The sequence below is a fragment of the Scyliorhinus canicula genome, chromosome 13 (assembly GCF_902713615.1).
Source record: "Scyliorhinus canicula chromosome 13, sScyCan1.1, whole genome shotgun sequence".
Classification (NCBI taxonomy): Eukaryota; Metazoa; Chordata; class Chondrichthyes; order Carcharhiniformes; family Scyliorhinidae; genus Scyliorhinus; species Scyliorhinus canicula.
In genome coordinates, this window is record NC_052158.1 from 24,577,059 (window position 1) to 24,605,058 (window position 28,000).

General features: G+C 44.9%; 1 protein-coding gene across 1 annotated transcript in view; it reads left to right on the top strand.

Moving 5' to 3' along the window:
• LOC119975528 overlaps positions 1-28,000 on the top strand; it is a 177,155-nt gene that overhangs the window by 34,949 nt on the left and 114,206 nt on the right. Inside the window, exons 3-4 of the mRNA XM_038815318.1 lie at positions 4,584-4,610; positions 14,874-14,900. The gene's annotated coding sequence lies outside the window, so the exon portion shown is untranslated. The remainder of the gene's footprint in view (positions 1-4,583; positions 4,611-14,873; positions 14,901-28,000) is intronic.

Here is a 28,000-nt window from a genome sequence, read left to right on the forward strand (position 1 = left end):
CAGCTGATCCGTGCAAGATCTGAGTGTTCGTCTGGGTCCCCAATGTGGACCAGTGGATTTCCGTGGCTTCACCTTCGAGAAGGCTGTTCTGACGTCTGTAATTGTGATCCCAGATACAAGTTCATCAGCGGCTTCTAGGATGGAGGTCTCGCTCTCGCTGACCTCTTACTCAAAGCGGTCATACAATGCGTTGAGCTAATCAGGGAGGGATGCGTTGTAGCCGACGACTTTACATGCGTTCATCTTGGAGCCCGTTGTGTATTACTGACCTTACCACCGACAGCGGGGGTCCGTCTGGCTAGCCTGCGTCTGAAGCTTGGTCCGGTATTGTCTTGTGGCATCTTTCATGGATTTCTTTTGTTCATATCTGGCTATCTTGTATCGGTCAGGGTCGCCTAACTTGAACGTCTCGGACCTAGACTTCAGCAAGCAGTTGACCTCCCTGTTCATCCAGGTTATCCGTTTGGGAAACTCAGGCATTTGCTTCTTTGGCATACAGTCTTCTACACACTTACTAATGAAGTCAGTTAATGTAGTGGCATACTCGTTCAGGCTGGTCGAATTTTTTTTTAAATACTGACCAGTCCACTGATTCTGAGCAGCCCCGTAGGAGAGCGTCCGATTCCACAGACCAACAACGAACGACTTTCGCTTCAGCTTTTGCTTTTAGCCGGGAGCAGGAGCACAGCCTTGTGGTCAGATTTGCCAAAGTGTGGGCGGGTGATAGAGCGGTAGGCATGCTTGATGTTTGTGTAGCAGTGGTTCAGGATGTTTGAGCCTCTGTTGGAACAGGTGACGTGGTGGTGGTAACTTGGTAAGATGCTCTTGAGCTTGGCCTGATTGAAGTCCCCAGCTACAATGAACACGGCCTCGGCATGTTTGACGTGTTGACATCAACAGCCAAAGAGTTACGAAAGGAACACTGACCGTGATTGCTATCCAGCCAACTCCTGTCCCGAATACACACGCTGCACAATTTTAAAAGCACACTAAACTCGTCCACTGGCCAATGTTCACAAACTCCTCCCAGTCCACTGTCCCTCATCCGGTCCGTCGCCTCTCCTGGTGTGCCAATGCAACGATCTTGTTTATGGTATGTCACAGGCAAGCGGGCTGTGTATAATACTCCAAATTGCACATCTTTTGCAACGAGGGCCGACCTTATCTGGTTGAATCCGGTCTCCTTTTCGAAGAACTCACTAACCATGTCTTGAGAGACACACAGTTCAGTCCATTCCCATGAACACTTCCGGGGTTGCCTCGCACATCGTAAGATATTTTCCATATCCAAAAACTGATGCAGCCACAGCACCATTGCTGGGGCCTTGCTTGCCGGGATGTATAATAAGCTGAGAACAAGTGATACTTGTACGAACCTAACTTCTGCAAACACATGTTTAAAAAACACACACATTCCACGTATTAATACAGTAAACCTGTCGTAGCTGTTTCGATCACATTCTTCTATTTCTTTCAATGAGGATAGCCGTGTCGCGTCTTTCCGTCCGACGTCACTTCATCCAACGACACTTCGTCCACGTCTTTTGGTCCAACGTCTTTTTGTCCGCCCGTCTTTCGGTCCAACGTCACTTCGTCCAATTATCCAATTACAAATTAACTCCGTATAAAACCATTTAATTGATAAAATACAAGTACAGTACAGCAAGTGAATTTAATTGCTAAAATGCAAGTAATTGATAAAATGCAAGTAAAATGCAAGTTGAAAAATGCAGTTTAAAAATCTAAAAATGCAGTTAAAAAATCTAAAAGTTTACTAATAATTTTTTAGAAAATATAGAGGAACGCCAGTCATTGATCACCGAGAAGGTTGCGGGGGAGGGGGAGGATGTGCAGAACGTGGAGACAAGGCAGACACGAGCGTCCTCATAATGTATGCGCCAGGGCCAACGAGCATGCGACACCTCACCACCTCCAGGATCATCAACTGGGGATGGGAGGGGGACTTGCCAGGTGCAGGGATACAGCATCCCAACCCCAAACACACATCACCCCCCATAATCGGCCAAGCCCTCGCCTGAAATCACCTTTACTAAACACATATGCCGCATTACGGGGTACCGGCCCTGGGTGGGCAGTAACACTGGGTCTGGTCGATACGATGGAGGGTGATGACAATCCAGTCTGCAAGGAACTCTGGTGCTCTTCATTGTTACACAACATCTGACGTTACGTCAGCACGTTCTGCCGTCCACCTCGGTGACCCCCGCAGGCAAGCTGGCCGTTTCGTCTCACGGTTGGAGCAAATCCCTGCTGGTGGGGACGGAATCAGCAGGCGGGCCCATCCAGGCCGCGCCGTACCAGAAGAGGTCCGTCAGCGGGAATAGGCCACTGGGGATAGACAATTGGGAACGGGGTGCAGAGGATTGTGGGCCCACGCCACCAATAAGGTCCACCCACTGCTGCCCCTTCTCTGGCCAAAGTAGGCCAGCCCACCTCTGAAACACATCTGACAGAGCATCAAGACTGATTGTAACAGTGTGAACAGGTAGTTAACGTGATAACGCATGTGCAGATTCATGCCCTAACTACTATATTTAACCGGTGCCCTGCATCCCTCCAAAAGAAATTCGTGTCTATCTGTCTGGACGTCATGGCCCAAACGCTACACCTTTGTGGAGTTCACCTGGTGTGATTCTCACCCAGTGGCCTATTCCCACGCGTGCAAATATTCTGCTCCGACGCGGCCTGGATAGGCCCACATGCTGTTCTTGTGTCCCAGGTGGGTTGTGCCGCCCTGAACTGCCCAATGGCTACCAAATGCATCAGGGGTAGGAGTGGAGGGGGAGTCTCAGGTGCTGCGGTGTCAGGGAACCTCTACTGCAGGAGTCAGCAGCAGGGCCACATCACGTCCAGAAACCGTAGCGTGAGGGCCATGGCACCTCGAGCCTCTCCATCGGACTGGGGTGCGAACAGATCTAAACAATGGATGCTACCTCGCCAACTGCCGCTGCGAGACATTGTGCGCGCTCTGGTCTCGACCAGTATCTGCATGCTTGCGACAAAGAAAGACAGTGCGTGGGGCACCCGTGTCTGGACCTGCGCCACACCACCTATTGACTGACCCAGTATCTTCAGGGTTTGTTGTACACCAAGTAGTGACTGTGCCATCTCTCCCTCTGTCTGAGCGACGTCAGCCAGTGTCTGGGCAACGGCACAGAATTTTTGAGCCAAGGACTGTTGTGGATGGAACACGCTCAGATGCCCTGCTGCAATTTCTAGGTCGCTCTGGCACATGCTAACCACTTATTTAGGCCCGCCCGATAACCATCAGGCCCTGCAAGGCACATGACAAGGCTCATGATTGGACAGTGGGCTGTGGGGAAATGGGGGCGCTGGGTGTGGTGATGAGATGCTGGTGAGTGTGGGGGCGACGTAGGGTGAGATTGGGGGTGCAGATTTTATGGTGGTGAGTGTAGTGTGGGGGTGGTGTTCGAGTGGAGGTTGACACACATGTCACTGGGAACTGCACCTACGTCCAGTACCCCATGGTATGCCGTAGTTAAGTGCTCTATGTCCGGCAGTAAAGCTCGAGTCTTCCTCTCCTGGCGTTCGTGGAAGACCTTCACGGGGGTGGGGGTGGGGGGGGGGGACGAGGGATGAAACGGAAAACGACATTGTTAGACAGTCGGACGCATGCATACCACTGGCTGGGTAGGTGGTGGCTTCAGTGGCCAGTGCACACGGCCATGGCAGCCGCTACTGGTGCCAGCATGTCGTGCAGTGTGGGTGTTCGACCGCCTTCGGGCACGATGCATCGGGTTAGGGTATGTGGGATGCGGATTGGTGCCAAGGGGCAATGCAGTCTCCTTTTCCTACCCGCCCTGAGGAGGTCGTCCATTTTTTCCGGCACTTTTGGACGAGTACCCATGGCGCTCACCACTTGTGATAACTGCGCCCAGGGCCGGTGAATGGCAGAGGAGTGGCAGCTTTCTGCCCGCTCCTGGATCCGGAGCCATTCACCTCTCCTCCACTACGTCCAAGAATGCCTGTCTGAAAGCTGTTTCAAATAAGGGATGATATGCCGAGGTTAGACAAGAAAAATTCAAGTTTGCCAAGCCACGGTTCGATTGATCGACTCTCCAGTTGAATTAATGTTAAACTTCCTGGCGGAGGTATTTGCAAAGTCATTTGAAAACGCCAGTTGTGAAAATAAATACATTTGATGTGGAGATGCCGGCTTTGGACTGGGTTAGCACAGTATGAAGTCCGACAACACCAGGTTAACGTCCAACATGTTTGCTTCAAACACTTGCTTTCGGAGCACTGCTCCTTCCTCAGGTGAATGAAACATATTTGATATATATTTGATAAATATAATTGAGCCTGCAGTCACTCTGACCCGACAATGTAAGATCTTCAAATTTCCATCCAAGCAATAAAATCGTGATCCTTACTTTTCTGGTTAACGTGTGACTGCCTGAGTTTGTGCGTTATTAATTGTATTTAAACTCGACCAGTTTAAAGCTCGGTCTCTGTATTTTTCGCATTGTGAAATGCCCACCCAACACTGAATCAACCCAAAGAATAAATAATTCGGAGAGCATTATTGTATTTCATTCCAGATGAAACAAGCCCTCCGCCTCCTTCGGGTAAGAAGAATGATTTACTATGTCTGCGTCCGGGAATATTGAACATAAAAACATTTATTATCACGATTGGTGTTTTTCGCATTACAGTCTGTCGGACTTCTTGCCGCTGACGTGCATATAACTTGAGGTGCAAGACAGATGAGCCATTCCAAAAGTGGTCGCTATTCCGAATATGGGAAGTAAAACAGGTGAGAGAAGCGCATCCCCTTAAAGACACCAATGAACATTCAGAAACACATACTCCAACGTATCTTTTGCAACAAATCAAAATGTTGGCATTCGTTAAAAACTGACACCGTTGCAAAGCTAAACACGTGTCTCAATTATCTACAAATGGCTGCCGGGCGATCAAATAGTGTGCCTCATGCACCTCCACAGATCATTCAACCAGCCCTTGAGATATGGACCAGTACGAGTGCGTGGCTACTGAGTAACAAGTAGACAAAGTATCAGAGAACCAAATGTTGGCATTAAATATAACTTGAGCAGATTTAAAAGAAAAACAAGTTGCAAAGAAGGAAATAAATGATGGGGCGTTCAGTCGCAACATACATTTGCAGAAACCTTTCATATATCGTGTCAATATAGGCTTAAACGTCATCCTTTCAACTTGTGGTCGTATTCATAGTGCAAACATGTCCACATGGTATGGCAGCACTGGAATATCAATGCATCTATGCTGTTGTTTCTCTTCTGTCATCCCTAAGATCACCACCTACATATGTTACCACATGTTCAGGGGATGTTTTCTATTTACAAAATGTCTGATCTACTATCGAAAGTAAAGGCTGGGAGAGTGACTGTTGGTAATGGGGAGGATGGAGATTCAGAAGTGTCCACCCCCACCCGCTTAGTAATCATTATAGTGGCCTTCGCGCAGCTCGTAGATGAACATTTACTCGGTTACTCTCAAGATAACTTCAATTAGCCACATTATTCTACCCAGCAATGGAATCGACGTCTAGGTCTTGTTTTATTAAATTTGGATAACCCAGTTCATTTTTTTCCAATTACGGGGCAATCTAGCGTGTTCAATCAACTGCTTTGCACATCTTTGGGTTGTGGGCGGGAAACCCACACAGACAATGGGAGAATGTTCAAACTCTACACGGACAGTTACCCAGAACCGGGATCCAACTTGGGAACTCAGCGCCGTGAGCCTGCATTTCTAACAAATGAGCCACCGTTCTACCACTCATGCAGGCCCGAGAAGTGGGTAATATACTACTCGTCGATTCCCTGCTGTTTTGAATTTTACCAAAGTATTTCTATTCGATACCACCAAAGCCTGCTTGAAGTCAAGAAAATATCTCCTGACGCTCGGGTTTTCAAACAATTTACCTAATGCTCCTGCATGCAGTTTGCCGAGGAACATCCTGTACAATGACATGTACTGAGAGTAGTTTTAACGGGCTGCAGCATTAGCGTAGAGTAGTTATTCCAATTATTGAACAATACTAATGGGACGCTGACGCTCTTGAATTATATATTTCTCTTTAGGCTCCTCGGGAATTCATGGTGGGATGCTCGGTTAGCTGACACGAAACGTGATTTGTCAGAGAATAGGTTCTGATGCCAAAGTCGCGGTGGCCACCAATTTCACAGGGGATTTTCACAGTAACTTTATTGAAGCATTCTCGTGACATACCCGATTATTATAGTTATTGTATATTTATTAATTTATCAGTATTATTATTATTTGACGCAAAATCGGAACTCTGAATCAGCTCGACCGCGCTCTTTTGTGGTCAGAAATTCGTGTAAAGTAAATACCATATGACAGTTATTAGCCAGACACACGATATTCTCCAGGGGCTCCGTTATTCTACACCACCGGTCGGCTGACTTCCCACCAGCATGGTTCACTTGTGCATTTACAAATCGTGCAACCGGCATTGCATGAGGTGAGGGGGAGAAAGGATGTAGCATACAGACAAAATGCAACTTTGGACAGCTAGGCCTGACCCTGGCTGGGAAAGGTGCTCTACGAAGTCGGTAGGTTTTCTGGCAGGGCCGGCGGATGAGTGTTGATGGAGGAATTGTCCATTAGGCCTGGGTGACCCTCCACCGGACTGGGGCAATGTCCAGGCACGGGAACCATCATCATGGCCTGAAATACAGCCATGTTGTTGCTCACCCCAGTGCCCACACACCATGGCCCCTTGTTCTTCAGTTTGAAACTAGCATTTTGGCTGCTCGCAAACCACAACCATCCATCGCGCCATACCTCCACCACCTAAGCAGCCACCACACAGACATACGGATAATCAGGCGGTCCACACAAGGGCAAAAAGCACTTTAGAAACTACAGGGACTTCGGGTATGGACTGCAGAGCGCACCACTGTCAAAGACAGTGTCAGCCTCTGGTGCCGCGGCATTAGAGACAGGCGCCAGGGCCAGAGCCAGATGCCTCCATGGTACCGACCACCGACTGGACCAGAGATGCAGAAATGGGGCATGCATTAATAGGTGGAGTCCCCAGTGATAACCAGAGCCGCTGTGTTATCCGGTGGACCTGTTTGTGAATGGGGGTATGCACCATGTGAACATTTAAGACTTTCACCGCCAGCTGACAATGGATATTAGAATGAAAAATAAAAGATGGTGGCCTTCCTGCTGTTTGTCGCAAACATTGGAGTTGCCCTGCAGCTATACGAGCTACAACTGCTCGAGGAGGAGGACGCTGTAGCAGTGCAGCGCACAGCAGTAGATTGTGCAGCAGTGGCGCGTGCCACAGAGTAACAGAAGGTAGTCTCCCAGGATGAAGAGCCGGCTGCCCAACAGGCTAAGTCAAAGGATTTGTCAAGAAGACACCACATGAAGTACCGTGTGGACCATAAGCACATGTCAGTCAAGGACCTGCCAGACAGTGTATGCCGTTATTGACTCTAGCTGAGCAGGGAGACAGTGAAACATGTATGCCAGATCATGGCGCACGTGACACTCCAGGCGCAAACCCGCTTCCGATGGTCTTCAAGGTGACAAGGGTAGTCAGATTATATGCGACGGGGTCCTTCCAATCACCAAGTAGGGAACTGTCCGGGTGTTGCAGATCTCGGTGAACAGGTGCATCTGTGCTCCCACAGATGCCCCACATGCCCAGGAGGCTCAGTACATCCACGTCGTCATCAGAGGCGACAAGAACGACCAAGCAGCAACTTTCATCGCCAAATAATGGGATGCCTGTTTTCAGAGGGATGCATAACACTGTACGAGCACATACCGACCGACAGGGGTTCCACTCGATGAACGTGCAGCTGATATGTGACAATCAGGAGGGCATCACAAAAGTATGTGCTGGATACCCAGGCAGTGTGTACGATGCCTTCATCTCGGCCCACTCAACGATTCCGCACGTGCTGAAGATGTCCCCGCCGTCGCTCCTGGGCGACAGGGGTTACCTACAGCTGTCGTGGACGTTGACACTTATTCAGATGCCACAGACCGACGCCGAGAGCCACTAGAACGACGCCCATATAGCATTCAGGAGCGTGATTGAATAGTGCTCCGGCCTCGTGAAGATACAGTTCCTGCGCCTGCACCTCTCACAGAGGTCCCTCCAATATCATGTTGAGGATATTGCCCACATCCTGACAGTTTGGTGTCCTCTGCAACATTGCGCAGTAGAGGAGCCACACGCTGGGAAGATGAGGAGGAATGTAAATCTTTATTCAACAAGAACCGTTCGAAGGAGGGAAAGGATGGACAGGGCATGGAGCCAAAGCATCCAGCAGCTGCTGCACAACGGGCCAATGCTTCCGCGACCTATGGTCGCCTCCAGGTTCATCAAGTGGAGGTGAGTGGGGTCTAGTCAGGTGCATGGAGACCGCATCGCATTCCCCACACCGTCCCCCCAAATCTGGTCACCAACTCGCCTGAGACCCCCTCCCCCTCTATTAAATATATCTGCCAATTTATTGGGTGTAGACACTTGGCCAGGTCCATGTGATGGAGACTGATGAAAATCTTCTCTGCGATGAGCTCTGGTGCTCCATATTTCTTGGCAATGTCTGATTCCTTCCTACATTAGCGCGTCCCGCCGTCCACCTCCGTGATCCCTGCATGCGAGCTGCCCATTTAATCACATGGTACCAGTGAACCCCTCCTGCTGGGAACCGTTGGGAGAGTGGAGGGTGGGAAGCCCAACACCACCCACAAGTTTCGCCCATTCGCGCTCCTCTCTTTGGCCAGCCTGTTCCAGTCCATCCCTCAGACCCATCTGGGACAGTACAAAGGCAGGTTTTCACAGGTGTTTAATGTGACAATGTATGTACAGATTTATGCCTCGCCCCTATATCTAGGCGGTGCCCTGCACCCGTGCCAAACGTGCCTCGTGTCTCACTTTCTGGCCGACCTAGACCAGGACGCTACGTACCGTGGATCCCAATATGGTATAGGAGGAGTGGAGGCAGCCTACTCTGATTCCTGCCGTGCGTTTTAGCCGCCGATGGCGGGCGTCTTCTATAATGACAGGACCTGGAAGGGTGACAGGACATGCTCCTCATGTGTCCCAGGTAGAGTGGTGCCGCCATGCTTTGCCCGCTGACTACCAGGTGGAACAGGAACAGGAGTGGGGGAGGAGTCTGAGATGCTGCGGTGTTGTGGCGCCTTTACTACAGGAGTCACCGGAAGGGCACTATCTCCTCCTCAAACCTTGGGTGCCAAATGACACCCGGCGTCTCCATGGGAGTAAATTGCGAGGAGAGCTAATCGATGATGTAACCCCGCCACTGCCGATGCCAGACCTTGGGGTCCCTTCTAGTCTCGAGCAGAGTCTGAATGCTTGCAGGCATGGAGCACTGGGAGTGGACTATTTCTATTTGAGATGGCACCAGGTCAACTGTTGACTGTAACCACCTTCTGTGTTTTTGCTGCACGAAGCAGTGACTGCGCCATCTCCATCTTGGACTGAAGCACATCTCTCTCTCTCTGCGCCATTTCAGCCAGCGCTTGGACAATGCAGCTGACGTTTCCAGCCAAGAGATGTTGTGACTGTACCACGCTCAGAGACGCTACTGCAATTTCCAGGTGGCTCTGGCATATGTTGCCTGTGAGGCAGCAACCTTTTGCTGGGAGTCGGCTAGCGCTTTTACAGAATGCTCCTGCCTTTTTAGACATGCTGATCGAAAGAAAACACATGGCCCCGAAGACATCACCGCGGATGCCATCCATGTCGTTTTGGACTGGTTAACACACATGGCCCGGAACACCTAGTGCACCTGCACGTGTTTCGACTCATCCAACTGCACCTGCAGGTGGTGGATATTTCCGCTAATTAATCATGTATTTCTTGGCTCTGCGACTACATCTCGACAATCGTTTGGGCTGTCCGTTCCAGAAGCCAAAAACCCGTCTGGACCGCAGCTAGTTCCAGGCGTCAGCTGGCCCTCCGACTGTCCACCCTCTCAGGAGTTCCAACTTCCACTGCTGTATTGGACCAGCTATGTGGTGCGCACCAGCTGGTGTCCCAGGAATCATTTCTCAAAATTCCTCAACTGAGGTGCATGTCTCTGGGATGGTGCAGGATGTTGGATATAGCTATGACGGGTAGACTGTGTCACCCTCTGATCCGATCTCCAGTGTGCTTTGAGTTACTTTGACTTTGAGTTAGAATCATGAGAACCTCCTTTTTTATTTCCTTCCCTTCAAAAGTACCTGTTCAGCATATTCACATGGCATACTCGGTGAGTCTTCCTTCTATCTGATATTTGTACCACATAATTCACCTCACTTAAGTTCCTTTCAATCGGATAAGGTCCACAAAACCTAGCTTTTAAAGGCTCACCTACCACTGGTAACATCATGAAAACTTTATCTCCACTGGCAAAACTACGAACGAGCTCTGGATTTCTTGTCCACGACTCGTATCAGCACATTTCATGCAACTTTCAAATGCTGTCTCGCCATTCATCTTTATGTAGTCAGGACAATAAAAATGTTTTTTTTTCAATTCCAAAATGACCTCCCACTGGTACTTCGTGTGCAACTCGCAACACTCCCTTTTTGTACCCCACAGGCAATACTACTTGATGAACTTCTGCCCACATTTCATCCGCCTGCAAATGTAAATGTATCCATTTCCTCATCAAGATATCACTTTCACGGTAGTAACACTCTGGTATACACTCAGATTCCTCTTCCGTATATGCTTTCTGATACATTCGTTTTATTTCTATAACTTTCTTTTGCAACTCCGCCAATTTTCCTGAACTAAAAATATCCGCCTCGTCCTCCATCTGTTCTTGCTCTTTTTTCAACCATCTGTTCAGAAATCGTTTCTGATAATTGCACTTCAACTTTAACTTCACTCTTTGATTTCTCCTCCTGTCTCAATCTGTAACGTTGAGACCTTGTTACTACACAATCCGGAACAACCCCAGGATATTGGTCCTTCAACACTTCAGTTGCCTGTTTTTCCACTGGCTTATCATCCGCAGTAGACATCAATCCCACTTGCGATCCAGCTATACCTTTACCCAAAATAAACTGTATTCCTGGTCAATATAGTACCTCTATTACTCCTACTACCACTTCACCACTCTTCACTGGACTTTCCAACCTTACCTTATATAATGGAACACTTCTCCTCTCACCCTGAATTCTACATATTACCACCTGTTCTGGAAATATTCTACCCGGACTACATAACTCCTCGTTTCTTACCAGTAAAAAATGACAACCTCTCGTATCTCTTAAACGTGTGAATTCTTTACCTACTCCTCCAGGTACACATAAGAAAACTTTACCCACACAAGTAAATTATCTGAAGAGATCTGGCATCTTCTGATCAATCGCCTCTTGATCAGGCTGTACAATCTTTTGCACATCCTTCGCTTCCCTTGGGCTTTCCGTTACCACTTTAACAAACCCCACTGTCTTATCCTGCATTACCACATCAGCCTTCCCAGTGCTTTTCTTCAACAACCAACACTGACTTTACATGGACTAGGTTATTCCAGTGAACCATTTGAAAATTTTCATTGCTTTTCCACCCTCCTGGATTTCAATTTTAGTCTGAGGTAAACTATCCTTATATCTCCCATCAGATCACCTTTACCACTTGAATATTTCTCATGTATCCAGTTTCTATCCCTCACCGGCTGAAACTGATGTCGGAAACCAAGCTTTGACTTATGAAGTAATTCATAATCATCTGCCATTTCTGATGCTAATCTCGCTGTTTTAACCCTCTGTTCGTCCACATGAGTTGCTACTGCACCTGGAATTGAACTTTTAATCTCCTCCAAAAATATAATTTCTCTGAGAGCTTCATACGTTTGAATTATTTTCAAAGCCCTTATTCGCCGATCAGATCACTCTGTTTGATCATTTCAAACTCCATGTATGTTTGACTAGGTTCTTTCCTTAAGTTTCTAAACCGTTGTCTGTCGACTTCAGGAACTAATTCATATGCAGCTCAGCTGAATTTTTCACCCCTTCATTCGACCCAGATACTTCCTCCGGTAGTGATGCAAACACTTCACTAGCTCTACCTACCAGCTTTTATACAATTAGTAATACCCACATGTCCTGTGGCCATTTCATTGGTTTAGCCACCTCAATTAAATGAAAATGGCTTCAACCTCCTCACCAGACCTGGGAAATGCTTGGACATATTTAAATTGATCCCCACCACGCCTTCGATTATGACGCTATTTCTCACTATCCTCATTACTATCATCCAACTGCACGTTTACCTTTACATCTGCCAATTTCAACTGACTGTCATGTTTCATGGCCATTCTCTGAAGTTCAATTCATCTCTCTTTATCTGTTCCGCTGATATCTATCTCCCTTTGCCTTTCTTTTTGTTCTGCCAGAGGTATTCTTTATGTCATCCTTTCTTCTCTCTCGTTTGCCTCTCTCTCTTTTTCTCTTTCTGTTCTCTCTCTATTTTTCAGACACAAGCTGCTTTAATTCATAGTCATGTTCCATTTCTTTAATTTGTAGCTGAATTGTTGCCATTTCCAATAAGTCAAACTGTACCTCAGATGCTTTAAATGTTTAGCCACCTCCAGAATACCTCATATTTTCGCATTTTGTCACATAATGTTGACTGCAATGTTTTTACCAGATCTAACGGTCTGTTTCTTGTCTCCGTCTGTAAGGTACTGCGTGTGACTGTCTCAGCCACCAAAAACTTATGAGCCTCTGAAAGAGCCATTGTCCACAAAACACTCAACACTTAAACTGAAATACCACACCTCAAAAGCACCCACAATATGTTCACCCCTCACTGTCTTTAAGTTCACAAAGCCAATCCAATAGGTAGACTTTTATCCCCCGAGTCACCAATTTGTTATGGGCCGGGGTTTAGAGAACCTAAAGTGTATCATGGAGTGCACCTGACCCACAACTTTTAATTGATTGTGGTATGGGGAACACGCACGGCCCACTACAGGTGTGGTGCAGCAGAAAATGATAAGTATTTTAAAAAGTAAATCAATGTCTATTCTATGAACTCAAGTGAACAATTTTAAAACACACAGCGAACATCTCAGCAACCATTATTGCAAATTAACCCCCAAAGAATACAACACGAAGTAATCCTTAAGCTGCACTTTTAAGATTCACATACAAAACTTTTAACAGAAGCATTTCAGGTTAAAGTCCCTACTGAGAGCAGTTATTAGTTTTAAATCTCCAAAGGATCGATTGACATTCTTTAGATTACAGAGAGAGACGCTAATTCACATTCAGCTGTGACTGCACCTATCCAGCTCTGAAAACGAAACTAAAACACTCCTGCAGCAAACAGTCTAAACGAAAGTAAAAAGCTGACAGACAGCCCAGCTCCACCCACTCTCTGATATCACTACAGTAATAAACACCCATTTATAAACACCCATTGCTTCAAGGTAGTCTCACATGACATAGGGACATATGTTCTCAATACTATTCTGGGGAACGAAGCATTGGCAGCAGCACTGTATTTCGTCCTGTATGAATCGAATACGCTAAATAAACAAATCACTAATGGGGCAAGCTCTGTTGGGGTTTGTGCGGGATTCCGAAACTGCAGCCACTGGCTGAAGATGGCTGAAACGAATTTGGATACGTTACTTGAGCTGATTAACTATTTAATGTTCGGTGTATGGCAGATGTAGCAACTGGTAAGAGGTTCTGCTCTCTTCATTGATCACTTGTTTCTCTTCCGCTTGTAGACTAACAATTAATGGAGGATTGACTGCAATTTGAGTTAACAGATTGTGATTCAGTGCAATACTGTTACTGGTTGCCGGAAGCGACTTATGCATGCCTCGATTGAAGCTATTGTTCAAAATCTATCCCACTGTAACTTGGTGGTAAGACAACGCAACACAATGGAATTTAGCCTCTAATTTAAGGTGAAAACCCGTTTCCGCAAAGGATGAACTGTTATAATTACTTCTATACCTGTATTGATATAAACATATATAAATTGGTGGCAGCACGGTAGATGAGGACGAGTTCAAGTATTCTTCATCGTGTTCTTTTCTGAAACTCCTTTTGCTGACGCATCATAGCAGCTAGGTCCTACAGGACCTGGCCAGTACATTCTGTAACATTGTCCCAAGTCCTGCATGTTGCAGTACGTATTCTCTAACAATGAGCAATAATTCCTTCGCTACGATGTCACGGTACGGTTAATCAGCAAAGGGCTAACTTGCCACTGTTACTCCTTCTGCCAAGGGATATGATGGGTCCTGTTTTCAAAATTACAAACTGCTTGGGAAAGTGTCTCCCAACTGTTTTCATGACGCCGACGACACTGCTGCTGGATATATCTCGGGCTTTGCATACAACGCATACATACACGAGTATGACAAAGCCATGCTGTTTCTTGACCAGATTGTGGGAAACACTTTCACTTTAGGACGACACGCACACTTCAACAAGGAGTTATTCAAGTTCCACACGCCACGGTCTGATTGATGTAATGTGGTCCACATCCCGTTTCCCTGATGTTAGGCCTCTTCGCGGAGTTAATTGTAATATCATTTCCGAAGGCCAGTTCAGGGAAAATAAAAATATTTGCGCCTGAAATCACTCTTGACCCGACAATGTAATACATTAAATTTCTATTCAAAAAACCAAAATCTTGATTCATCCTTTTCTAGTTAACAGATGTCGGGCTTAGTTTTCGTATTATTAGCTGCATTTAAGATCGACCATTTTTTTACCCGAAGCTCTGTGTTTTACGCGTTCTGTCATGCCCACTACAATACCGAATTTTCCAGAGGAATAAATAATTCATAATGCATTGTTGTCCTTAATTCCAGATGGAACAAGCGCCAAAATTGCTTCGGGTAAGAATTATTATTTATTCTTTGTCCGCCCGGTGATGCTAAACATACCATTCAATAGATACATTGATGGTAGCAATTGGTGCTCAGCAGACAACAGTCAGTCTCTGTGCTGGACTTTATCCTGCTGCTGATTAAATTACTCAAAGTAGGAAGCAGAGGAACTATTTAGAAAGTGCACGTTACCCCTAATATGGGAAGTAAAACACAGTCCTTGTGAATTAAGCATATTCCTTTGAAGTACCAAAGACACCACAGCATTCAGGAACATGGACTCCAAGTTATACTTTGCAGAATCTTCAAATGTTAGCCTTTGCTTAAAAGTGCAACCACGTGTCGTTTGTAAAGCTGAACACGTTTCTGAGTTCACTTCATATGCTGGGCATATGATTCAATTTAGTCCCTTTTGCACATCCAATGATCATTAAACTAGACATACAGAGTCGCAACCAGTCCGAATGGGGTGGATACTGACTACGCATAAAAGAATCAGAGAAACAAACATCGGCATTGAAATACAAATTGAGTGGATTGAAAGAAAGATAAATCGGTAGTGAAACAGAACGTTGGCAATGGCAAAACTGAATTTGGCGAATTGACATTTATTTGTGCATTTCGCATGATTTCCTTCAATTGAACTTCCACCACTTCTCATTTTCCAATGTTCCAAAGTACGAAAGAAATAATAGGTCGTTCAGCCGCAGCGTACTTATGCAGAAATCTTTCGCACATCAAGTCAACATAGGCTGAAACGTCATCTGTTCAACTTGCGACCGACACGTTGAGTATGAAACCGAAATTAATGATGGAGTTATTTTTAATATTGGATTGTGTGGAGCAGAAAATTGCAACACAGCATCACAATCTGGAGACTCTTTCCGCCAGACTGAAAATATTTAAACACCATTGTTCTGTCATGCTTGCCGCAATGTGAAAATTATACAAATAGGTCAGACAGATGGGATAAATGTTACGTACTCACCCTATTTCGACCATCGGGCAGCATGGTAGCAGAGCGGTTAGCACTATGGCTTCACAGCGATAGGGTCCCAATTTCAAATTCCGCTTGGGTGACGAGCTGTGCACAGTCTGCACGTTCTCACCGTGTCTGCGTGGGTTTTCTTCGGGTTGTCCGGTTTCCTCTTACAGTCCAAATATGTGCAGGTTAGGTGGATTGCGCATGCAAAATTTCCCTTAGATGAGCTGGGGTTGCTGGGTTATGGGGATAGGGTGCAGCTGTGGGCTTACGTAAGGTGCTCTTTCCAAGAGCCGCTGCAGAATCGATGTGCAGAATGGCCTCCTTCTGCAGTGTAAATTCTATTTTAAATTATATTATACCTTGTATTGACCAACTTGGATTAGTGGGCGGCACGATGCACAATGGTTAGCACTGCTGCAACACAGCTGCAGGTACCCATGTTGAATTCTAGCCTCGGATGACTGACTTCCTCTGCGTACATTTTCTGTGGGTGCTCGGCTTTCCTCCCGCAGTGCAGAAATGTGAAGGGTGGGTGTTTTGGCCATTCTAAATTATCCCTTAGTGCCCACAAGTTATGGGTTAGGGTGGAGGCGTGTGCTTACTTGGGTGTTCTTTCTAATGGCCGGTGCAATATAAGGTCTATGATTCTAGGAAGTCAGTTTTCTCACAATTCTCAGCTCAAATACATGCATCCAGATTTCTAAACTTACTATTTTTATCCCCATCTCACGAGTGGACGCAGAACACGGCAGATATTACAATACAAAATTAATTACTTTAATTTAGACCGTGTGGCAGATACTGGCCTGGTCAGCAACACATGCGGAGAGAAAGCGCAGTTGAGCATCAAGGAATCGCAGATCTGATAATTCAGTATGCTTACTCACGCAGATCCCGCTTGGCATCCCGTATTTATTGTATATTTCTTCATTTTGGAGAATCTTTGTGATTATTCAATGTACAGCCAAGCCACGTGGTGCTGTCTCAGAAAACGGTACAGTTGGGTTTGGAAGAAAACAAACGTGGCCGTCACGCATGTTATGTGTTCCAATATTATGGTTGTCTACATTGAGGTTAACGTTAAAAAGAAGTGAACACAACTCTGCTGTCACAAATTGAACAAGTATGAGGACAACATAAGAACTAGTTCTTTCATTTGTTTCAAAATCCAAATTGCGAGAACTTTCGCCGTTTATTTCAAATTCTTTGCGGAGCATATTCTTTACATTCGATGACTCTACCTGCAGATATGACTTCGTATTAAGGGGAACTTGTAGATTTACATGTCTGATCTGATATACCACGCAAAGTCTGGGAGAATTACTGATGGGCGTAGGGTCGAGAGCGCGGTCGTGGTTGCGTAGGCTTATTTACCCCCAACAATCATATTATTGTTCTCACTAGCTTGTAGATGAATCTTGACTCAGGAACTCTCAAGTATACACGATATTTGGGCAGCACGGTAGCTCAGTGTAGCTGGGCTCCAGGTTCCCCGGTTCGATTCCCGGCTTGGATCACTGTCTTCATGAAGTCTGCACATTCTTCCTGTGCCTGTGTGGGTTTCCTCTGGGCGCTCGGTTTCCCCCCCACAAGTCCCGAAACATTTGCGACTAAGTAATTTGGATATTCTGAATTATGCCATGTGTACCATAATAGGCGCCGGAATGCGGCGAGTATGGCCTTTTTCACAGTAACATCATTGCAGTGTAAACGTAAGACTACATGTGACAATAAAGATTAACATTATATTCCAGCCAGCAGATGAAATTGACGTTTACATCTTTGAAATTAATAATCTACCACTCCTCAAAGCCATACTCTTTCGAAGTATACCAACACGACTTCTGTTAGATGCTGCCAAACGCCTGCCTGAAATCAAGCAGGTTTCTCGTGACAAACTGTGCTATTGTTTAACGTCAGTATCTGCTCGTTGCATGCTGACCCATTTTAGAAAACCGTATGGTTTTCTGAAAACATACCGTCCACTTCTTCAGGCCGAATGGCCTCTCTGTGCACTGCAAATTCTATGAAATTTCAGGTCAGCCCCTTGACATTACTCGTGGGGGGTACGCTAGTCTGCTACAAAATACTTGAAAACTGAACATGTGGAAGACGTTAATGGGAATAGACAAAGCCAGCATTGTTTTATGAAAAACACATCACACTTAACTCTGCGGGAGTTTTTGATTTAAGGAAATAACTAATGGTATACATAAGGGACGACAATGGATGTGGTATATTTGGACTATCAGAAGGCTTTTTATTAGGTCCATTATAAGTGATTGGTTTGCACAATTACAACAGTCGAGGCAGGGGTAATTTATTTCCGTGGACAGAACGTGAGAGACAATAAATTGCGACTGGCAATTAATTGGTAATATTCTGAGTGGAAGGCAGTGATTGGCGGGTAAGGCAGCAATCAGTACTTTGGCCCTTCCTCCACTGTAAGATGATTTGTGTTCAGTCATGCAGATGTCTCACTGCAGTTATTTAGGGTATCGGTGAGACATAATCTGGAGAATTGAATGCAATCTATCTTCCTTCATAGGAAATGATATACTTGCTTTCCAGGCAGTGCAGCAATGGGCCATTACGTTGATACTGGAGTCCACGGGATTATCCAATGGGGAGAGATCGGTTCGAATGACTTTGTGTTCACTGGAATACAGAACAATGAGAGGATATCGAAGTGAACTGTAGAGAATCCGAGAAGTGATGTACAGATTAAAAGCAAGAGGATGTTTCCCCTCTTTGGGAATCTAGAATCATGGTACCCGGTGTCAGGATACAAGGTAGACCACTTGGGACAGAAATGAGGAAACATTTCTTCACTCCAAGAATTTTGAACATATGGAGTGCTTTACCACAGAAGGCTGTTTGAGTAAGTGATTGAATGTTTCTTCAATTGCATTCACGGCAATTTGGAGGAAGCAGAAAAATGTAATGTTTGGCATCGGCCAGAATTTATCTCCAAGAATGAAGTGAATAAACAAGAGCTTAACAAGGAGGGCTCATACAGTCAACTGAGAAAGAGTAACCAGTGCTATAAAGGTTGCAAGATGCAGCCATACTGGCAGAGAAGGGGATATCAACATTGGGGTTTATGCTCATGGCAATGGCTGAAAGCTTAATGGAAATCAGAAAATTGTCAAGTCGAATCAGCTCTCCCTAAATCATTACCTGATTTGGTAATTGAAACCTTAAACACTCCCAGCGAAAGAACTGCGAGAGATGAGAACGTCGGCAAACGTAAGTCACTCACTTGGAGCCCGCGTTCTGCTGCTGATGCATTCATGGTCAACTCGTCAGCACGTTAACACCAGGAGACTACCATACCTTGATTTCAATTTCGTTGGACTGGTTATATGTATTCATTATGTCGAATCCATTGTTGAGAATGCTATAAGCAGATGCTTGCTCTGTACCTTCAGCATACCCGTGGACACATGGGGCCCCATTGAACACTTAGGCCATCGCACGTTGTCAACGAGTTAAGCATTGATGTCTGTCAATCGGAACGTGAAATCATAATTTGATGCCTCGGAAAAATCTTCGGTACAGGTGACCTTTCATATATTTGATGTTGGATTATCTGGGATGTACAGATAATGAGAGTGATTTTGCCATCGGCAGTGTGGAATCTGATGGTGAAGGTGCGAAGATCTGCTGACTTCCACATAATTAATACTTGTACTGACGAGCTCTGAGGACCGTGGTAAGTCATCGAAGCCTGTGCATTTAGTAGAAACACAAAGACATACAAAATAGGAACAGGAATGGGGTGGCGCATGGTGCAGATGTTGGCACTGGGGCTGCAACGCTGAGGACCCGGATTCGAATCCCGGCCCTGAATCATAGTCCGTATGCAGTTTGCACATTCTCCCCGAGTCTGCGTGGGTTTCACCCCCACAACCCAAAGATGTGCAGGTTAGGTGGATTGGCCAAATTAATTTGTCCCTTTTTTAACACAGAGGGCATTGGGTGCCTGGAACTTGCTGCCGGAGGACGTGGTGGAAGCAGGGACGTTAGTGACATTTAAGGGGCATCTTGAGAAATACATGAACCGGATGGGAATAGAGGGATATGGACACAGGAAGTGCAGAAGATTTTAGTTTAGAAGGACAGCATGGTCGGCACACGCTTGGTGGGCCGAACGGCCTTTTCCTGTGCGGTACTTTTATTTGTTCTTTGTTCTTCGTAAAAAAATAATAATTGGCTACTCGAAATGTATAAAACAAATAGGAAGAGGGCATTCGGCACTTCGCGCTTGCTTCAACGTTCATTGTAATAATAGCTGATCATCCATCTCAATAGCCTGATCGCTCTATCCCCCAAATCGTTTGATCCCCTTCGCCCCAAGTCCTGTAATCGAAATGCTTCTTGAAAACATTTGGCTTCAACTACTTCCTGTCTGAATGAATTCTGAAGGACAACCACTCTCTGGTTCAAGAATGTTAACCTAATCTCTGTCGTGAATGGTCTACCCCGTATCATCAGACTGTGACCGCTGGTTCCGAGGAGCCCGCTATCGGGAGCACCGTTATAGAATGTAACCTCTCTAATCCTGTTGAATATTATAGGTTGCTGTGAGATTTCTCCTCGTCTGCTGAACTCCAGCGCATGCAATCCTATACTATCCAATTTTTGCTTATCCGCCCGTCCTTCCATCCTTGGAAACAACCTGGTAATCCTTCGCAGTAACCCCTCCAGAGGAAGGTAAGGAGACCAAAATAGTATTCCAGGTGAGACCTCAACAATATCGCCACAACAGGTCCACTGAAGATGCTATTACCCTGGTCCTGCAATGATACCTGAATATCTCGACAACAAGGGCACAAATTTCAGGGGTCTGTTCGTTGATTGCAGCTCCATAACACCAGCCAGGCTCTTATCCCAGCTCCAAAACCTAATACTCGGCTCGTCCTTCTGCAACGGGATCATAGACTTCCAGACCCACAGACTGAAATCAGTATGGACAAACATCAACGTTTCATCCACGATAGTCTCATTAGCTGATTATTCAATGACTATACTCCTTATACACACGACTGTGCGGCAACATTCGGCTCCAAGCCCATCTACAGGTTTAATGACGACACAGACACAATGGCTGATATCTCAAACAGCGATAAGTCAGAGACAGAAAGCTTAGTGGATTGGTGCAATGGAAACAATCTGTGCTTCAAACTGAGCAAAACTAACGAGCTGGTAATGTACTTCTGAAAGGTAAGTAACTCTTTCTGTATGAATGGTGCCGAGGTGCATATGGTTAGAACATAGAACATAGAACAGTACAGCACAGAACAGGCCCTTCGGCCCTCGATGTTGTGCCGAGCAATGATCACCCTACTCAAACCCACGTATCCACCCGATACCCATAACCCAACAACCCCCCCTTAACCTTACTTTTATTAGGACACTACGGGCAATTTTAGCATGGCCAATCCACCTAACCCGCACATCTTTGGACTGTGGGAGGAAACCGGGGCAAACGGAGGAAACCCACGCACACACGGGGAGGACGTGCAGACTCCGCACAGACAGTGACCCAGCCGGGAATCGAACCTGGGACCCTGGAGCTGTGAAGCATTTATGCTAACCGCCATGCTACCATGCTGCCCCTTGACAGAATCGACAGAATCGGATTCCTGGGGGTTTTCATGTGAGACTACCTTTAATAAATGGATGTTTAATCAATGCACCTTTAAGACATGGATCAGCTCATATTACTGAAGTTATACAGAGGGTGGAATGAGCTGTGCTGAGCTCACTTCTGCTTTTGGTTTCAGGTTTGAGGAGAAAGCTGGGAGTGTTTCTGTGTTTTGAAAAATGCTGCAGAAGAACATACAGAACGGGTCTGTTGATGTCTCAAAATCCAAAGACTATACGTATATTGAATGTGAACTCATGTCTGTTTGTAAAGGTGAAGTATTTTGGAGCTTTGAAGGAGCACTTTGAGGGATTATTTAATGTTGAAATTATGTTCGGGGTGATCTTTGAAGTAAGGGGTGTTAAGTGAGTCAATGTTTATTTCAAAGGTTAAGTTGAATTCATGGAATTGTTTTGTGTGTTTAAAAACCCACGTGTACATAATTGTAATACCACACCTGGACAACACGCCGTGTCCTTCAAAAGCAACAATACGTTAAAGGCGGAGGTTGGTTGATCTCCATGACACATTTAGGGGTTCCGATAACGCCTCTCCCATAACAATTGGGTGCTCGAGGCGGATTAAAGTCTATCTATTGGATTGGCTTTTGTGAACTTACAGACAGTGAAGGTTTGTTGCTTTTCCCTTGTGGTATTTTAGTTTAAGTGGGGAGAGTGTTGTGAACAATGGCTCTTCCAGAGGCCCAGACGTTTTGTGGGGTGGAAAATGTCACACACCGTAGCTTACGCACAGAGACAAAAAGCAGACTGTTAGGTTTGGCAAAACATTGCAGTTAACATTACCTGACAAATGCGAAAAGATGAGGTAATTATGGCGGTGGTTTCGCATTTAAAGTTGCCTGAGTTAGAGTCTGACTCATTGAAAATGGCAAAAAATCAGTTGCAAATTAAACGAATGGAACATAAGAAAGAATACGAGAGTGAGAGTGAGGAAAAAGAAAGAGAAGGCAGGAAAAAGAAAAGGAGAGAGAAGAAAGGAGATAAGAAAGAATAGCCTGAGCAGAACAAAACTAAAAATAAAGGGAGGTACAGATCAGGGAAAAAAGAGAAAGAGAGGGATTTTGAACTTCACGAAATTGCCATGAAACATGACAGTCAATTAAAATTGGCTGATGAAAAGGTAAACGTACAGTGGGATGATAGTGATGGGGATAGTGAGAAAGAGCATCGTCGTAGTAGTCTTGGTTGGAATCTATTTAAATATGTCCAAGCATTGTCAATGTTTGACGAGAAGCAATTTGAAGTCTTTTTCATTTCATTTGAGAAGGTAGCTAAACAAATGAAATGGCCACAGGGCATGTGGGTATTACTGATTCAAAAAAAGCTAGTTGGTAGAGCTAGTGAAGTGTTTGCATCACTATCGGAGGAGGTATCTGGAACGTATGAGGAGGTGAAGAAATCCATCTTAAGTGCATATAAGCTAGTGCCTGAAGCTTACAGACAAAGGTTTAGAAATTTAAGGAAATAATTTGATCAAACATGCATGGCGTTTGAAAGGCTCAAACAGAGTATTTTTAATAGGTGGATAAGGGCTTTTAAAATAGACTAAAGGTATGAAACTCTCAGAGGAATTATACTTTTGGAGGAGTTTAAAAATTCTATTCCTGATGCAGTGGGAACTCATGTGGAAGAACAGAGGTTTAAAACTGCTAGAGTGGCAGCAGAAATGGCAGATGATTATGAATTAGTTCATAAATCAAAGATTGGTTTCCGACATCAATTTCAGCTGGTGAGGGATAGAAACTGTGGACATGAGAACTCAAGTGGTAAAGGTAAAGGTGATCTGATGGGAGACACTAAATAGTGTTCCTCAGATTAAAAAAAAGAAATCAACGAGGGTGAGAACGATAGAAAAGTTTAATATGTTTTTACTGTAATAAACTATGCCATGTAAAGTCACAGTGTTGCTGGTTGAAGAAAAGCACTGGGAAGGCAGATGTGGGAAAACAAGGTATGTTAGTGGGATCCGTTAGCGTGGGAAAGGAAAATCCAAGGGATGCGAAGGAGGTGCAAACGATTGTACGGTCTGTTCAAGACGTAATTGTTAAGAAGTTGCCAGATGTCTTTAAAGAATTTACTTGGATCGGTAAAGTTTACTCATGTGTATCAGGACGAGCAGGTAAAGAAGGCACAATTTTGAGAGATACAGGGGCTAGTCAAGGTTCAATGGTAAAAGATGAGGAATTATGTAGTTTGGTAAAAATATTGTCAGAAAAGGTGGTGATATGTGGAATTCAAGGTGAGAGCAATCGCATTCCATTATGTAAGGTAAGGTTGGAAAGTCCAGTGAAGAGTGGTAGAACATAGAACATAGAACAGTACAGCACAGAACAGGCCCTTCGGCCCTCGATGTTGTGCCGAGCAATGATCACCCTACTCAAACCCACATATCCACCCTATACCCGTAACCCAACAACCCCACCCCCCTTAACCTTACTTTTTAGGACACTACGGGCAATTTAGCATGGCCAATCTACCTAACCCGCACATCTTTGGACTGTGGGAGGAAACCGGAGCACCCGGAGGAAACCGACGCACACACGGGGAGGACGTGCAGACTCGGCACAGACAGTGACCCAGCCGGGAACTGAACCTGGGACCCTGGAGCTGTGAAGTGGTAGTGGGAGTAATAGAGAAACTTTCTTGTCCAGGAACACAGTTGATCTTGGGGAATGATATAGCTGGATCACAGGCGGGAGTGGTGCCAACTGTGGTTGAAAGGCCAGTGTAAAATAAGACAACTGGACTGTTGAAGGACGCATATCCTGGGATTTTTCCGGATTGTGTAGTAACCCGGTGGCAAAGTCACAGGTTAAGACAAGAGGATAAATCAGAGAGTGAAGATGAAGTTGAAGTGCAATTATCAGAAACGATTTTTGATCAGATGGTTGAAAAAGAACAAGAACAGGTAGAGGATGAGGCGGGTATTTTTAGTTCAGGAAAACTGGCGGAGTTACAACAGAACGATGTAGAAATGAAACGGATATATCAGAAAGCATATACAAAAGAGCAATCTGAGAGTAAACCAGTTATTACCGTAAAAGTGATGTATTGATGAGAAACTGGAGACCTATACATATGCAGCCGGATGAAAAATGGGCAGAAGTTCATCAAGTAGTATTGCCCGTAGTGTATAGAAATGACGTGTTGCGATTTGCACATGAGGTACCAGTGGGAGGTCGTTTGGGAATAATGAAAACTCAAACTAAAATCCAGAAACATTTTTATTGGCCTGGACTAAATAAAGGTGTAGTTAAATTTTTTCATTCATGTCAGACATGTCAAGTGATAGGGAAACGTCAAGCAGTGATAAAACCAGCGCCCTTAACACCCATTCCAGCATTTGAGGAACCTATACAAGCGTCCTAATCGATTGCGTCGGACCGCTTCCGAACACTAAAAGTTGGAGTCAATATTTTGTGACTGGAACGGATGTGTCTACTCGGTTTCCAGAGACCATTCTAGTACGTAATATTACAGCTAAACGGATTGTGGAGGAGTTACTTAAATTATTTACTACATATGGACTACCCACAGACATTCAATCGGATCAAGGATCGAATTTTACTTCAAAGTTATTCAAATAAGTTGTGGATAGTTTAGGAATAAAACAATTTAAATCAACTGCGTACCTTCCAGAATCGCTGGGAGCATTAGACAGGTGGCATCAGACATTAAAGAAAATGTTGAGGGCGTATTTTCAAGATTATCCAGAGGATTGTGATAAAGGAATTCCTTTCGTATTGTTTGAAATTAGGGATGCACCTAATGAGTCAACCAAATGTAGTCAATTTGAACCAAATTTTGGCATGAGGTAAGAGGACCACTTAAGTTGATCAAAGAAAAATTGGTGGGTGAGAAATCGGAAATTACACTATTGGATTACCTGTCAAATTTTAGGGAACAATGAAATAGTGTAGGTTAATGGACTAGACAACATTTTAATGTTGCACAAAATGTGATGATATGAGCAGCGGACAAGAAATCTACAGGTCGTAGTTTTGCAAGTGGAGATAATGTTTTAGTGTTGTTATCAGTGGTAGGTGAGTCTTTAAAATCTAGGTTTTGTGGACCGTACCACATTGAACGGAAATTAAGTGAGGTGAATTATGTGGTAAAACACCAGCTAGAAGGAAGACTCACCGAGTGTGTCATGTGAATATGGTTAAAAGGTACTTTGAAAGGGAAGGAGAGAAAAAGGAGGTTTTAATGATTCTAACTCAAAGTGACGAACCAAATTCAGATGACTGTGAATTTGACATACCTCAAATTGAATTGGAAAATGAGGATGTTCTTAAAAATTGGGATGAATTGTTAAGTTGCCTTCCAGAGGGAAAATTAACTGACTTGAAAGAGTTGTTGATATCACATGGGCACGATTGTAGAGACAAATTGGGAAATACTAAAGTGGCCATACATGATGTAGATGTGGGAAATGCTGTTCCTAGCAAACATCATCCATATAGACATAATCCTTTAAAATTGGCACAGGTTAACAAAGAGATTGAGAGATGCTGAAGAATAGCATAATTGAAGTGGGTTGCAGCCAATGTAGATCACCCATATTGATGGTACCGAAACCAAACTGTACCCAACGGCTGTGTGTGGACTATCGAAATGTGAATGCAGTTACAAGAATGGACTCTTACAATATACCACATTTGAAGGATTGATTGAGAAAGTGGGACAATGTACTATTATTTCCAACTTCCAGATGTGGAAATAACATTTAAAACATCGTATGGATTGCTTCGATCGAATTCAGGAGGCGGGTTTGGAGATGAAACTAGCCGAACGTGAATTTGGAGAAGCTAAAATAATTTTCCTTGAGCTGTTTCCGATACCCTCAAGACTAAGGGAAATAATGTGATTTCTTCGCATGAGTGGCTTTGATCGAAACTTTGTGCAAAAGGTTTGTGGCGTGATTACTCCACTGATGGACGCGCTAAAGAAACGTCAAAAATGTCAATGGACAGCGGACTTTCAACAGGCATGTGACTGCATGAAAGCTGTGGTAACCGGAGCTCCTGCCTTGGAGAATTGCAAGGGAGTCTGTGATCAGATTGAACTGAGGTATCTAACATTAAAGCGAATTGCCGAGGCACAGAGGAATGGATGGATCGTGCATTGACTTTCTTTTTCAAAGAGATTGTCAATCGAGAAGGATGTACCTTTACGAAATGGAGGAGCTCATAGCACTGACGTGATGTCAGAGGGTGGGGGGAGCTGTGCTGAGCTCACTTCTGCTTTTGGTTTCAGGTTTGAGGAGAAGGCTGGGAGTGTTTATCTGTTTTTCAAAAAGCTGCAAGAAGAAAACACAGAACTGGTCTGTCGATATCTGAAAATCTAAAGACGATAATTATTTTGAATGTAACCTCATGGCTGTTGTTAAAGGTGAACTATTCTGGAGGTTTGAAGGAACATTTTGAGAGATTAATTAGTGTTGTATTATTTTCGGGGTTATCTTTGAAGTAAAGGGTGCTAAGAGATCCAGTGTTAATTTAAAATGTTAAGTTGAATTAATGGAATAAACATTGTTTTGTGTTTCAAATCCCACGTGTCCAAAATTGTAATACCACACCTGGAGAACAAGCCGTGTAGTTCAAAAGCAACAATACATGAAAGGGGGAGGATGGTTGAACTCCATGATACATTTCGGGGTTCTGAAAGCGCCTCTGCCATAACAGGGTAAACATCACCAACAATAACTGTTAGTCTACCCAATTCGAAGCTGCAACCAAGAAAGCACAACAGCTAATTTAATTCATCAGGATATGGGGCATGTCAACGAAGTATCGTGCCATTTTTATAGATACACCACAAAACTCCTGCATCCCTGCTTGGCGTGACAATTTATCTGTGCAAGAACGTAACAAACTAGACAGAGTCGTAAGCATTGCGTACTTCGTCACGCGACATGTCTTCCATCGAATAACTCTGTCAGCAGCTCCAGATATCTTGGGAACGCGGGCAGCATAATGAAAAACTCCTCCAACACGAGTTACTTTCTCTTCCAATCTATTCCGTCGGGCAGTCGCTTCAAACGTTCTCGATTACGGAACAATATATTCCAAAACAGCTTCATCCTCGCTGCGATAAGACACCTGAATGACACTCCTGTCAACTGAACTGATATGTCTGTGCATCTTCTCGACGTTGCAGCACGATACGCCGTATGCTGCTCCCTGTATCTGTTTATGTAGATCCGTCGTGTTCATCCTGTACTTAATGCATGTTCTATATTTTTCATGTCTGTTTTTATATTTTCACGTTTGGAGCTATAGCAACTGCACCACAACAAACACACCCTTGTCATCAAATCACACCGAGCACTCCCTCCCCACCCTGAAACAAAACAAACAACCGCATCCCCTTCTCCTCACGCGCTCACATACCTGCCTCCTTGCAACGCCCACTTCACTCCCATCAGCGAGCCTGTTCAGTCTTGTGGCCC